The sequence below is a fragment of the Zerene cesonia genome, chromosome 8, assembly GCF_012273895.1.
Source record: "Zerene cesonia ecotype Mississippi chromosome 8, Zerene_cesonia_1.1, whole genome shotgun sequence".
In the NCBI taxonomy this organism is placed as follows: Eukaryota; Metazoa; Arthropoda; class Insecta; order Lepidoptera; family Pieridae; genus Zerene; species Zerene cesonia.
In genome coordinates, this window is record NC_052109.1 from 117,492 (window position 1) to 132,802 (window position 15,311).

Consider the following 15,311-nt stretch of genomic DNA (forward strand, 5'->3'; position numbering starts at 1 on the left):
TATTATTTATAAATACTTTAATAAGAATAAAAAAGGTCTTGATTATGAATATATAATTTTCATACTACTATGTTATATTTCTAAATTCTATTGCTTTTCCTCCTACGGCATGTTTTTAAATATATACCTACCTGTTCCAATTATAAACAAGATTGTTTCTATTGTGTTGATTTTAATCGTAGCCTTTTGTTGTTTTCAATATAGTAAACGAACGTTTTGTTAGATAGAATACATTTCAGCAAGCAAGCAAATTTAAATAATTATTGATTTGGGTAAACTAAAATAGAAAGCAAAGATGAAACTGTCGACTTATAAACGAGAAACAGTTCCGCGCTCTCAAGTCCTCGCAGATCGGAATTCGAGACGTTCCCGGAACAATAAAACTTATTTCATAATAAATATCGTCGTTAACCGTAATTTCCCGTCAGACACTTAAGGGGCGCACACACGAGCATTCATACGATGTGGCGCGTTTACCTCTAGCGCATAACGAATAATAAATAATTGTAAATTTAATTCATTATTTGCTAGACGCATTTTAAGTTTTATACAATATAATGAATCAAACTATTAAATATAAAACTATTTTCAGTAATTTAGTAAAAACATATTTGCCATGCTAGAAATATTACAAACAATAAAGTGTAGTGATGTACGATTACATTTCGAACTGCAGCTACTATGAAGAAAATATAAAAAAACCATAAAAACCAAGAATAATATCGAGGTCTATTATTATTTTTTCTACAAATATGCAGCTAATTTATTTCTTCCTATATATTATTATTACTCCATATATACTGACCTGTTAATTTGACTGTATTTTGTTTATATAATAATCTTGTAAATTGCTAGAAATACTAATGACTCAAACGCTGTGACGTCATCCACTTTAAAAGAAATTACCAACTTCACAATACACAGCACAAAGTCAATAGTAACTCAATGACTTTTAAAGTTTTTAAGCGGAGGTGTCTCGTCAGAAATAGGCACTCGATAACATAATGTCTCGTAGTGAATCTAAAAACTCCATTTGGAAAGAAAAGAAGTAATGTACGCCTGCTAGTTAAGATTCATTTGCTAAAAACGATTTATTTATTTAGTTCCTAATTTTATAACTGATTATATAACATGTTCACACTACAATTAAGATATGAAACTGGGATAAACAAATATACGGTAGGCTTCGTGTAATTTATTTCTAGAAATTCTAGATACAATAATGATTTTGAGCTTGAATCATGACCTCAACCAACATAGTCGCGTGTTAGCATTGCATATCTCTTCGATTGCTTTATTTAAAAGTTCATTAATCGTTCATAGCTTGGCTTAAGCCATGAACGATGCGTCATAATAAATGTGCGCCTGTCTCCGCGCCCGTCGCCGCGTGTACTGGGCTCGAAATAATTCCCTTCTGATTAATTATTCCGTTTCGTGTGATAGTGACTTGTTCCGCAGATCAGCGCCATGATGTAATATTCGCTAGAAACCACGTAAACGCATACGTGACGCACGCTGTTTTTTCTCTCTGTTGAAATTATAGAATAATAAAAACATTCATAAAGCGTGACGTCTTCTGTGTCATACTAATTATTTAAATTTTGAACTAAATAATTTTATATTTAAACTAGCTGCACCCGGCAAACGCTGTTCTGCCTTACTCTTATCATTTAGGGGTGTGAAAAATAGATGTTAGCCGATTCTCAGACCTACCCAATATGCTTACCAAATTTCAGAGGAATCGGTCAAGCCGTTTCGGAGGAGTATTGAGACTAACATTGTGACACGAGAATTTTATATATAAGATTACGAGTGTAATATACTCACATGCGCATCAAGATTAGTGTGTAATTGTTTAAATAAAATGTAAAATGTTGTTTTTTTGTGACATTATTAACTAACGTTAACATTCTATATGTACTCGTATGATGTGTTTCACAACACTTCAAGTGTTTATCAAATCAGTTCAGGCATATTTGTTTTGTTTAAATTGAATATAAATTTACTACGATATTGCGTCCGCTACAATTATATACAGGTATAACATACTATTTAAATAGTTATAGATGTTCTCAAAATGTTTATTTTATTAACGAGTAAAATGAAGGTTCTATTTACCTGGTTGATTTTCACGATTAGGTGATCCTTTGAAAAAATGCTCATGACTACAGATAGGTGCAGGTGCAGGCCAAAATTCTTATCTTCTATGAAGATACTGGCTACTTTGCGCCCGTTACATGAGATATTACGAACAAATGATAATTAAGTTAATGTATCACATATATACCTCTCTTCATTGCGGTAAATACGGGCGTGATTATGTGTTGTGTGTAGAAAGTGAAGTGAATGCAAATATATTTCCTGAGCGTCGACATTTTGCGACGTGACGCGCCGCCCACCGGCGATCAGTTTGCTTGATTGAGCCACTAATGTCACGTTTGTTTCATATCTTTGCTTTTGTCCACAAACTCACAAACTCACATACCTTTTATGTCGTTAATCGTTATACTGTTAATGTAGTATGTATACTGTGTAATGTTGTTAAGACAAATACAATTAATTATATAGCTGTATATTACATTGGTTGCGGATTAAGTATCATTATAAAATTATACAGTTATTCTCAAACAAATACATTATCTAAGTAACAACAAAAAATTCACAAATGTTTAAATTACCAAAGATTTATTTGACCTACGTTCATATTTCTGTGAAGTGTACACGTGTGAAGAGCATTTACTGTGTTAGTTACAAAAACTCAATCATAAAATGAGAATGTATGGTTCTCAAACTCTAGGCTAAAAATACGCATGTGTCCCTAATGTGGTTACAAAATAAAAACTATAACATTTAAATGCTACGACGCGGAAAGACAAGTAATGAGATTACCTTCTATAGCGGGATATGCAAATTGCAGCCAAATAGTCGCTAATTCCGCAGCGTGTGTCAATTCGCCACAATCAATAACTATAAAGTTTTATGAGTAGTCGCTACGGACGTGACGGCATGAGATTGCGTTTAACGACTTTTTATGACACTCTCCTAACTCAAAGGTTACCATAATTCATAAGCCAATATAAATGGCTATTAAAATAAATTGTTTGCAATGACGCAGTTTGGTTTGTAGCCAGTATATAAGTGTATAATCTATGGTTTGTAGCTCGTATGATACTAGGCTTGCGAAAATTGAGTGAAAGAAACTGTGACACACAAAAAATCCTGTGGCGAAATAAAAGGAAATACTTATGGCAAACTCAACGTTTCCGCGGGAATTATGTTCATTACAATCCTAGGATGTATATTTACTAGTAATATAAAGTAAAAGTGTTTGTTTGCTTGAATGCACTAATCTTAGGAACTGCTGTTCTGATATAACAGATTCACTGTAAATGTAAACATGCCTGAATCGCTAAACGAATTTTGATAATTTTTGATAAACAGTCATGAGTAAAGGAATTAGCAATGAATCCCTGATAGTTTAGAGGAAGACATAATACCTCAAGATGGTGAAAATGCTGATAGAAATTGGGATCGGGGTGATTATCGCATAGAAACAAAGTGTAGGTAAGGAACACAACTGGCCTCATAATAATCTAAATAGTAGATTTATCTTTCATACTTACACGAGGATACAGAAAACAGATATCTGCATGAAGAGGCTCTTAGGAACTGTCAAACTACAGTCACTTGATATATGTCTTGCCATGAGACATAGTCCAGTTGAAGATATCATTCGATATACGACTACATGTTTCTTACTATTGATGTAATATAATAAGACTAAAGTAACGATTATATTTAAATGTACGTTTGCAATCGCTTTGTTTCGTGTGTCAAGGAGTCAAATGAGTAGTTGTATCACCTAACAATAAGCAATTTACTTAAGTTTGATTACGTTTGTTTAAATTAAACCTCCGATGTTTCAGGCACTTTGTACAGGATAAGGTACAATTCAGGTTTTCTACTATATTATACCTAATGTATAAATAAGTTAGAAGTTTTAAACATGTAGACCGGCTGTTTTGGCGGATCCTGACCTGATTGATGATGAGATTGCGGATAAAATGTTAAACATAGTTTCTTCTACAATATATCTTTATTTTTTGAATACATAATGTGAAGCATTTATCTAGTTTTCTATGGCATATCGTTTGAAATTCGAGATCTCACTGTAAATACTGTATATTAAATGTTATCAAAACCAATTGATTTATTTGAAATGTTCACTCACAATATTGTCATTTTTGTAACTAAATTAATACCTTGCTCGATATCTATTACCAACATGTTTTCACTACTAATAATATAAATATAACTTTTACGGCCTGCCTGTATGTCCCTTCTTCACACCTCAACGACAGAACCAATTTGAATAAAATTTGACACAACGATACTTGAGACTTGAGAGAAGACACGTAGAGGTTTTAGAGGTTTTATCCCGAAAATATCAAGGAAACTTTTTGCAGATTTTCCTTTCATTACGCGGGTTATGACTCGGCGGAAAGCCAGTGAAATAATATTTAAAAAACATATTATTGACAAATAAATTAGAAGTCTTAAATTAGAAGAACATGAATGAGATAGGGAACACGAGTGTTCTCGTATATCCATCACGTATACACTACTCAGATATATGTGTACCAACTGAGTAGTGTTATCGTAAACCCTGTATGTTTGTCGACACTGTCCCACATACGACACATCAATCCGGCTTGATCGATGTTGATACATCTGCTTGCTTACAAAACATCGATATCTTTAGATACGTATGATATAGTCTCGCCGACCAATCTCGTTAAGAGATTGGTTAGATGGAGAGCTGTGGTAAAAAACAGATATTATACAAATGGTCAAGGTTCGAAACAAACGTGCAATGTGTTCAAAGCTATAGAGTTAGGTATTTTAATCCATAACTTTTCGTATGATCATTTTGATCAGATTCCATTGTTTATTATTAAAATATTTTTTTCCCAACTAGCCTGGGACTTCACTCCGGTGTTACTAGAGTAAAAGTAGCCTTTGTAAAAAAACATTTTTTTTACAAATCCGATCACCTTTTTTTTGCTAGAAAGAATTACAACATCGATCTTTAAACGACTTACATATGTAATAATATTAGGAGGCATTCTAATATTTCGTAACATCAGTGTAGATACCGGAAATATATATGGAGCATGGAATCAATACTGATACATTTAGGTTGTTTACAAATACACGAAGCGCCCAGTCATGTATGTCCCGCGCAAACATGCTGACGAGGTGCACTCAATTGTATATTATAAACAATTCAATTAACTCATTTGTTGCAACCGCACTGTATATATCACGTATGCTTTATTATAATTCACAACATAAATATTGTATATTTATATGGACTACCAGGGTTGGCTTGGGAAAAACTAAACATGCTTCTATATTCAATTATCCTATAGTTTTCAGTTGAATAAATAAACTCTTTAGCGTCAAAATATATATATTGTTAATATGAGTATACATGCGAAATGTGGTGACAATCGTAGTAAGAGTTTACTACAATCGTAACCAAAACTCTGCCTTATGAAGGTCTTATAATATTTCATGAGATCTTGCTTTCAAAGGCAAACAGCACTTTTTTAGGATTAGTTGCGATGGACTCATCAGTTCCTGGTGGAATATCGACTGTCTCTTCACAGCATGATCTGAGAGCGGCAGACAAGGTCGCGGGTGTCGGTTACTATTTTTATAGGGATTTATTTCAATAGGTGTAAATTATAATGTGTTTAATGGGAGCCGAGCACTCTTGGACACGAACTGGGCCCTATCGCACGGGGGAAGGTACCACACCCCACAGAAGATCGGCGTGAAAAGCCAGCATGCTACTGTGTTCGTGTTGAAGCGACTTTGCTTTATACTATGTAGTGATAATACACAAGGCAGTCATTAGTAGTCAACATTTTTTTCTTTTCTTATATTTGATCTTTAATTAAATGTTTACATAGAATCTTTTATCCATTATTCTGTTTAGAATAATCTTAAATTCTTTATTTTATGTCACTCTTCAATACATTATTAATTTAAAATTACATAACATGTTATTGTGGAGAATATTCCAAGTAGGTACTTACCGTTTGGCCTTTGCTTTTACACTTCTTATAATTAATTATAATATGTATAATGCTTATTCTGTTTTTCGCTAATACATAGACACAGACTTATTTCAAAATGGTTATTTAATGATATTATATTTTTTTAGACAGTTCACTGATAAATTACATGTCATTTACATTTTAAGTTATTATAATGTATTTCAAATACAATTTTTAAATCTTATCCTGCTTATTAAAATGTAAAGTTTGAGTTTGATAAACTTTGCAATATATATATACGATAAATATAATATTTATGAAAGCAAAAAAGAAACCATTTTTTTATATTCATGTATAACAATTTGGACTAAGGGAAAATTTTATGTTAAATATTATTTAAGCGTGTGATACCAATTTAGCTCTCATTAAATACATTACACTGCATTATGAGATGTGTACATATGCAATGTATTATAAGAATAAGCCACCACAGTTCATATAGCTAGTCCAGTATAACTATAACTTCTCAGCTGTAAGTTGGATACATATCCAGCCTGTAATTTACAATATTTTAAAATGCAAAAGTGTGTTTGATTGTTTGTCTTCTTTCTGACTGAGTTGAATTATGATAAAAGGTAATATTTGTAAGTGGTTTTTTGTTGTAACTCAAATTTAACCGATTTCACATTATAGAGCGTTTAATAATCAAATGAATGGAAAATCAAATGGATTTACAAAAAAGTAAAAAACAATTCATTAAGAACAATTTAGACATTACAAATAAGGAAATACAATTAAAATTCAATTAATGATAATAACTAACCACAATTCGACAGCGCAGAGGAAACCGTAACCGTAGTAAATAATGGATTACTTGTAATGGGGAAGGAAAGACCGTGTTTATTGTTTTTGATACTGATTACTAAATAGTGATGTACTTACGATGAGCTCGCTTTTGGTAAACAACATCTGTGCTGACTACATTGTAGTTAATTTAATGTACTCGTAAAATAATGATGAATCCGTATCACGTTTTAAGTGTTTGTTTTTGTTTCATACATTTTTATTTTTTTCTCAATGTTAAATATGAATAATTTAATAACGTTTTTTTTCATAGTGTATTAAGTGTTATTAATAGTAACTTTTCGAAGTACTAAAATTTATTAAAAGTCAAATTTTATTCGTGTAAATTAATTTTAAAATGGTTTCTGCTTTACTGACGGAAAGAACTTTTTGCCACTATTGGTATTTCTTGTTTGTTTAGTGCTATATTACATAATTATTATTTTCTTATTTTTGTAGTGGCTGTTATATTTCAATGTCATTTTATATTTATTGTAATTTTCTAAGGTCGATATATTAAAATTTTTAGATTTAAAAGTTAAGTTATTTTTATACATCGTGAAAAAATACAAAAACGATTCAACTTTTCTGTCTTTCAACACTTTTTAAAGAGCTACTTCAAAGTTTCTTGTCGGCTCTTCTCTGGAAAAACTGATTTCCGAACTTGTGGTAAATTTAGAACAGATTCAAACGCGCATCTCATTGAATGGATATATGCTGTGAAGTTCGAGCTTTTTGGATTTCTAAATCTAAGTCATTATTTTTATATTTGATTGTTCGATTTGATTGTTTTGTGAATTGATAGTTCATAATACTGTGTACTACCTTATCGAGTGTCAAAAATGTCCCCAAGACATTAATTTTGATCCGAAGATCATAGGTTGGCGAAAATATCCCCCTCGAGAAGGAATGGCCAACACTTTAAAAATGTCCTTTTTTAAAATGTTGGCAAATTATTCATTTTAAATGTCATTTAAAAGTCAGGGCTCAAAAGAAAACACAATACTTATCAAGTATGACATTTCTTAATTCACAAAAATAATTGTACCAAATTACACCGGTCAGTGGAAAGCGGGAATTAACAGTAATTGCTGCGATCGCTGGCCGAAGTTATTAAGGTTAATAAATAAAGAGGTTTTGTCATTTGTGATGTTTAATTCATATTTTAAAGATAAGAAGGCGTGTATTGAATTTTTTTAAAGGTTGCCTGGAAGGGATGCATATATACATCCGTACCAAATACATACAAATGTTTCATAGACATGTGTTATGGTCTAATTACAGAGTTTATTATTCACACTACAATAGACCTTAAGATGATTAGCGTCACGCCCGCGGCTAGTTTCGCATACTCAAAGGAAAAATTAACATTCCGAGGTCTTCCCCGCATAATTTCCGTCCCTATGATAAAAAGTAATCTATTTACTTTTAGGATCTCAGACTCTAGATCTCCTTATCAAATTTCGTCCAAATCATTTCAGTACATAAACCTCAAGAAGAGTCAGACAGACAGGCAGATAGAGGTACTTTCACATTAATGATATTACATTTTTTAATTCATTCGTAATTATGGTAATTATCCTACTTCATATAGAATTTCCCCCAACCTCCAATTTAGTGACTTGCTTCAAGCAGAGCTATATCTCTGCACAATTCTTAAAATATCGTTTCAGTAGATAATTGTGTTATATAATAACAAACACATTTATCTTCCCCTCTGATTTGGTATTGTTCCTTATTAGCCATTAATTATATATATATATATCGACATTTATGTGTCCAAGTGGGTATACCTATAGGTTAATCTATGCAGATTTTATAAAACAAAATGTATTTAAAGCGTTGTGTTAGCGCTATTTCCAGACATGTTTAATAACAATTAGGTAAATTTTGAATTAGAACACCAGCTCTTGTTAACTAGCTATTTGCTGGCTTATAGTTCAATTGATGGAGGAAATGTCCATCCCCTGTTTAATCACATTTAATCGTATCGTTATCGGTTTAGCTGTTTTAGCTTGATAACAGCATACGGCATGGCATATACTGTACTATATTGTATTCACATAATCAAAATTTCTCAACATAAAAAGCTTATTATTATCAGTGTTCTCGTGAACTGCTTTTGATGTAAATATTAATGGAATTGTCTAAATCGGTGTATGGATGCCTGAGCTAATAATATATTTATTGAGTACTCCATCTTTTTGAACATCGGTCAGAAACAATCGACAGTCTCTCAGTATCTGACAATATTGTTACTAACAGTAAATAAGTCCATTGATTATTGGCCGCATGTGCGGCGTGCATGTCCGTTGACATTATATGAACATATGTTAGATATGGATACATTTATGAATAAATAAAAGAATCCTTGTTACTTTTTATTGAAAACGTGAACCGTAATTTATGTACGTAGATATTTCATGTGAAAGTTATGTGAATTTTTCTAGTCAGTTTGCAAAAGTTTAATGTTTTACATACAATTATTATTCTTAAATAACTGAATAATCCGCGCATTTACATACATTATATTACATTTAAAAATAACCATTCTTTATCAATGCATATCAGAACGCAATTTTTTGTTATACAGTTTTTATTTAAGAGAGATTCTAGTTGAATTTCTACTCCATAAATAGAAAGTGTATAATATGCATGTGTGTCAAATGTATGGTAGTGTGGGTAAGGTTTACTACTAACTACCTACTACACATGGCAAATTTCATACTCCTCAACCCATTAAAATTTCGTAATAAGTGATATAAAGTTTTAGCTTAAAGCACTATTTTAATAGATTATGTTATATCTATAGTTTAGTGATAACTCAATTAAAATTTAAGATTATTTAGTACTTTCTGAGTTAAAGTGTAGCAGGCAAACAAACCATCTTATCTATTCTCCATCTCGTATTGTATAAATTACATACTATTAAGGTTGAGACTGATGAGGGATTTAGATGCAAGATGCATCTAAAGCACCTCCTCTGTAGTCTAGCGAGCTAGCTCAATCTTCGCGTATACCCTACATAATATTATATGTAGCATTTTTACAATAAGGAGCCATTTTATTGAGATTTGATATTCTTGAAGCGATCTCTAAGTTTCAGAGATACAGTGTGTGACGTATGATGTGCTTTGATAACATTTATATATACTTCAATAAGCAGATTCATTAAACATTATTGTCATTCGAATATGTTTTTGAAATAAGTACTTTTCATATTTTGCGTATGATCATAACATTATAATATAAAAAGTGTGCAAGTTTACCACCACTAGAAGGAACAATCAATTGATGAATTGATTTAAAAAAAAATAAGTTAAATATACTCGTATACTTAATTTAATTTAATTTAATGTAATTAGAATTTAGTCGATGAAGAGATGTTGAGTAGGTACACGAAGCGCCGCACGTGAACGCCACTGCCCTAGAATCAGCTGTTATCATTACAATCCTATGATTTAAAAACGAGATTGTATGACACATTTCAACATCTCACTTGTTTTTGATAGGTAATTGCAATAAAACAATTTTACGTCGTGTTGTTTTCAGTAATTGAGTAAAAAGTACCATGCTGGTACATTTTTAAAAATTATTTAATGGAACAGGTGGCATGTTACGAAACCATCTGGTTATTTAATAAAAAGTCATTGTACGTATCTACAATAAAATCGTAAAAATTGTATTCCACATTAACAATATTTCTATTATACTTGACCTGTATTTGATATTTCATCTTGTGAAGAATGCACTTGCTCAGTTTGTCCCCCCAAAGCCACGCAAACGGCTGCAATTTGAATGATGTAGTTCCTTGCTTCTTATAATCTGGTATATTCCCATCCATCCCATCCCATTTCCGTCGTATAACGTTTTCTTGTTTACTTTCTTATAACTGCGCTAAAATACGTAATTAAAAATTGCTGAAATATAAATTGCGCAAATAAAAGAACTTCTTTTATTTAATAAATAAAATAAAATAAATATTTGTGCACTTGGACGTACCCACGTGTCCATAGATTCTTTATGTTAATCGCATATGAATTTGCAATGTCAGTTCATAAAGTGTGAATTAGCACTTACTTAATAAATCAAGTTATATGAAACGAAAGGAATTTTACCTAGAATGGATGTGAACGAATAAAATCTAAATAAATATTCGATGTTTTTTTCTAATCATAATTACTTTTCTTGTATGTCTGTAATGCTATGCAATACTAATAAAGAGTGGTATCATTATCTCAGCTTTACATAAGTAATGAGGACCTAACGATACAAAAATGCTAATAATCGCTAGTTAATTTTCTTTTTTTTTTTTTTTTTATTTTTTTTTTTTTTTTATTGTGGGATAGGGAAGCGCTTGACTACCATCTCGCCTGCTGGTAAGCGTAGATGTAGTCTAAGATGGAGCGCGCTTCCCTAGGAGGTACCTGTTCACTCGACTTTTGAAGATCCCCAGATTGTACTCGTCAGGGAACACAGACTCAGGAAGCATGTTCCAGTCCCTTGCGGTTCGAATGAAGAATGTAGAGTCGAACCGCTTAGTCCGGGTACATGGAACATCCACCATAAAGCGGTGCCTAGAGTCTGTGCGCCTCGACGACCGATGGAAGAATGGGGATGGCGGAATCAAATTGTGCAATTCCGCAGCGCACTCTCCAAAGTGTATCCGATAAAATACCGATAGACTAGCCACTCTACGGCGATGAGCGAGGCTCTGTAGTCTTTTGCCTACCAGATCATCGTCGTTTATGAGCTTCTTAGCACGCCTCTCTATCGCCTCAAGCGTCTCCAGCTGATATTTGGCAGAACCATCCCAGAGGTGAGAGCATAATGACATATTGAATTCCAGTAGTGTTTCATTTTGTATTTGTTAATAACCAAATATTTTTTACGATCCATAAGCTCATCAAGTGCTAAGGCAACTGTATTTTCAAATATACAAACATTGTTATTACTGTTGTTCAGTCATATGGCATAAAGGCTTCATATGTTATTATTACGTTATTAGTACGTTGCACAGTCACCCAGCAAGAAATTTAATGGCGCACTGGTTAGCGAGCTTGCCTGCTGTACTAAATGGAGTTGATACCAAAATAATGTTCTATTAAAGTACTATCTATAATCTGCAAGTTTTCAGTAAAGTTAATCTTAAGTTTAAGGCGTTTAAAGAAATAGTTATCTCATACTGACGCATTTACGAGAAATGAAATCTTAACAATCATCTAATAGCCCCTTCACTCAACAAAAAACACGGCTCTTCATAGTCCTGTATTAAGTCGAGTCTTTATAATTAACTTACATCTAATAAGCTACAAATTGGATGTAATAATAGTGAGTCGTTTCTCTGAAATGAATGGCTGTCAATCTGTTTCGATAACAATGAAATGTAATTATCCATTTGCAAGGATTCACTAGTTTTTGTTCGACAACACTGTTTAGATATTCCATTTGTTTGAAACAACAAAGCGAGCGTGGGTCGTAACTTGTAACCTTATTTGTCTAAATATGCGAATTTTTCTTATAATAAAAGGAATTAGCACCTACAATTTAAGTAATTGCTAATGTAGAAGCGCGTCAATTTAGAAAAAGTAGTAAATATTTCGTATCGATAAAAATGTGATTATCTATTGCTGATTTAATACTTGACGAATTTAAATCCTTTACTTACAAAAAGAAAAATGTATACATACTTACCTCATTTTTACCAGCGACGTCGTAGCATATTATTATTATCTATATTTTTACTATATATGTAGGAAAATTGCTGTATTCAGTGAGTCTATATACGTACACTTATGACAATAAAGTTGTCTAACTATACGAAAGGCAGTACAGCATCTAGACCTTGATAGACTTATTTTTTATAGACATATGTATTTCAGCGTTCAGCGTCGCCTGTGAAGCGCAAGGTTACTAAACATAAACTTATATATATATATATATATATATATATATATTGATGGTTTTAAATTAAAATATATTAAAATATATTAATTATTACAGTCGTTTGTTATATTATAAATAGTATATTTTTAAAAAAGATGTTCAGAAGTAAATAAGGACGGACGACCATATCCTTTTCCTTTCCCTCCCCAGTCCTTTCCTTTATTCGTCTCGTCGACGTGTCTCGCCGTTATCAGGCAACTCACCAGCTCCATTGCCGACGGTGACATAAAAAAGTGACGAAACGTATTTTTTTGTATCCTTGTGTTTGTGTCCGTTCCGCAGTACATTGTTATTTTTAGCAATTGCAACTGTAGTATGCAACGCGCATCCAGCAATAAAATATAACCTAAATAAAATTATCCCTTTTTATCCAGGTTCTGTGTAAGAAGTCAAGGTTCAAATTTACGTCCGTTAATAATTCCCAAGTCATGAAGTAAGTATTTAAAGCTAGTTTGATGTAAGCAGCTTTCAATTAGACGAGTGGGTTATACGTGCAACGTCAGACGAGTCGATAATAATTACATATTAACTGACGCGGACAGACTGCGTCTTATGGACGTGGCGCTAGGGTTATCAACGCATAGTTTTCAATAATATTATTTGGTATAAAATATTCTGGAGTAATAAGTTTTTATGGAATTATACCTGAAACATGAAAATATTTTCAATTTACATTTTGGACTTGGACTACAAGCTATTTTATAACATTCAAATAAGTGAAAAAATTTTAAATCCATTGTTTACACATGTTTCAAATTATCAGGTTACAACTAGACTAGAATATGAAGAACAATACAATGTAAAGAAAAATCAACTCATCGTGCATTCTTAACCATAAAGTCAAAAAGAACCGACACGGCGCAGCCCTATGAGCCCGTAGCCTTATAGGGTTATCGTTAAATTATACAAACGGATGTAAATTATAAATACCACTGGAAATGCTGTGAACACGTTTCAATATATGGGCTCGCTCACATCTCTCTATAGCGAGCGTCGTGATATGAGATTTAATGATAAACATACCTATGGTCATACTTATCTAATTCCAAGAATATTAAAACGCAAGGTATATTTAATACCTCGATTATTTATAGGAATTTTCAGTTCTACGAAGCAGCGCTTGAGCTCAGATTAGTTTTTAGTTACGCGCTTCATATGAATAAGAACTTGTGGTGTATTTTACTGGTATTCTTTTCAAAAGACTTGATTTAAATCACTTAAACTAGTTTTTAAATGTTCCATTATTAAAGAGATTTCGCCATTTGTAATAAGAATTATGCAACACGTAAATAGAAACAACATCAAAACAACTGGATTAAATTCAATATGTAATAAATTATCATCAGAGCTTGATAATAGGCACTTAAATAAGCCATTTAATTAGGCAGTCTCGCATGCAATCTGGCATAAATCAACGACTTAACTTCTATATTTCACTAAATATGGTGTAGCTACATTTTCTTTGTTTAAATATATTCAATTAAAGTAGAATAAAATGCAAATGTTTATTCACAACTGTTAACAATGGTTTCCAACTCATTCTACAAAAACCGATTGTACATTTTCCTAAGAATACAATTAAATGATCCTTGTAGGTCCATTTAGGAATAGCCATAAATAGGTCTAATACCAATTTCGGTGAACATGTCCACGCCGAAACTGTGTCATGCCGTATCAGACCGAGTCAAACGTCACTCTTATCAAATTAGGCTCATTATACCTACTCCTTAATAGTAAAAGATGGTCATTCAAAAAGCAGGTTACTGGCTTATAATCGTGAAGCGAGTTATAAGACACTTAATTCTTATCTTGTAACATATGGAATGTAAAATAATAATTGTTGACTTGTATGTACAGAATAATGTAAGTTTTTGTAATTTAAATAAAAATTGAAGCGATTTTGATTAATTGTTTGTATAGATTTACATACAGTACTACACAAATAACCATACAAAAATTTTGAATGATTAAGGTAAAGTTATAAGACTGTCAGGCATAAAGCTAGTTTAGTTCAGAAAAGAAATTTTATCAGGATCGTTTTAAATCTAGTGCCTGCCATTGGCAGAATCGTAATTAATTTGAGTCATGGATTCTTTTATGACCATTGTTAAAGCAATTACTTTTGAACAATCCAGATAAGAGCTGTACAACGAATCGCTGCCCAAATTGGAGCAAATATTATGATTATGTACTTTTGAATTTTTGTAAAACTCTTTGTCTTGCCATGTGAAAATGTATATAGATCTGATTACATCTGACTTCATTGTATTACTCATTATAACTTTATGAAACAACACTATAAAATACTTGATATTTATAAAATACCAGCTGCGCCCGCGGTTTCACCCGCGTAAGTCTATCCCATAGGAATATCGGTATAAAAAGTTGCCTAAGTGTTATTCCAGTTGTCCAGTTATCTACGTACCAAATTTCATTGCAATCGGTTGAGTATTTTTT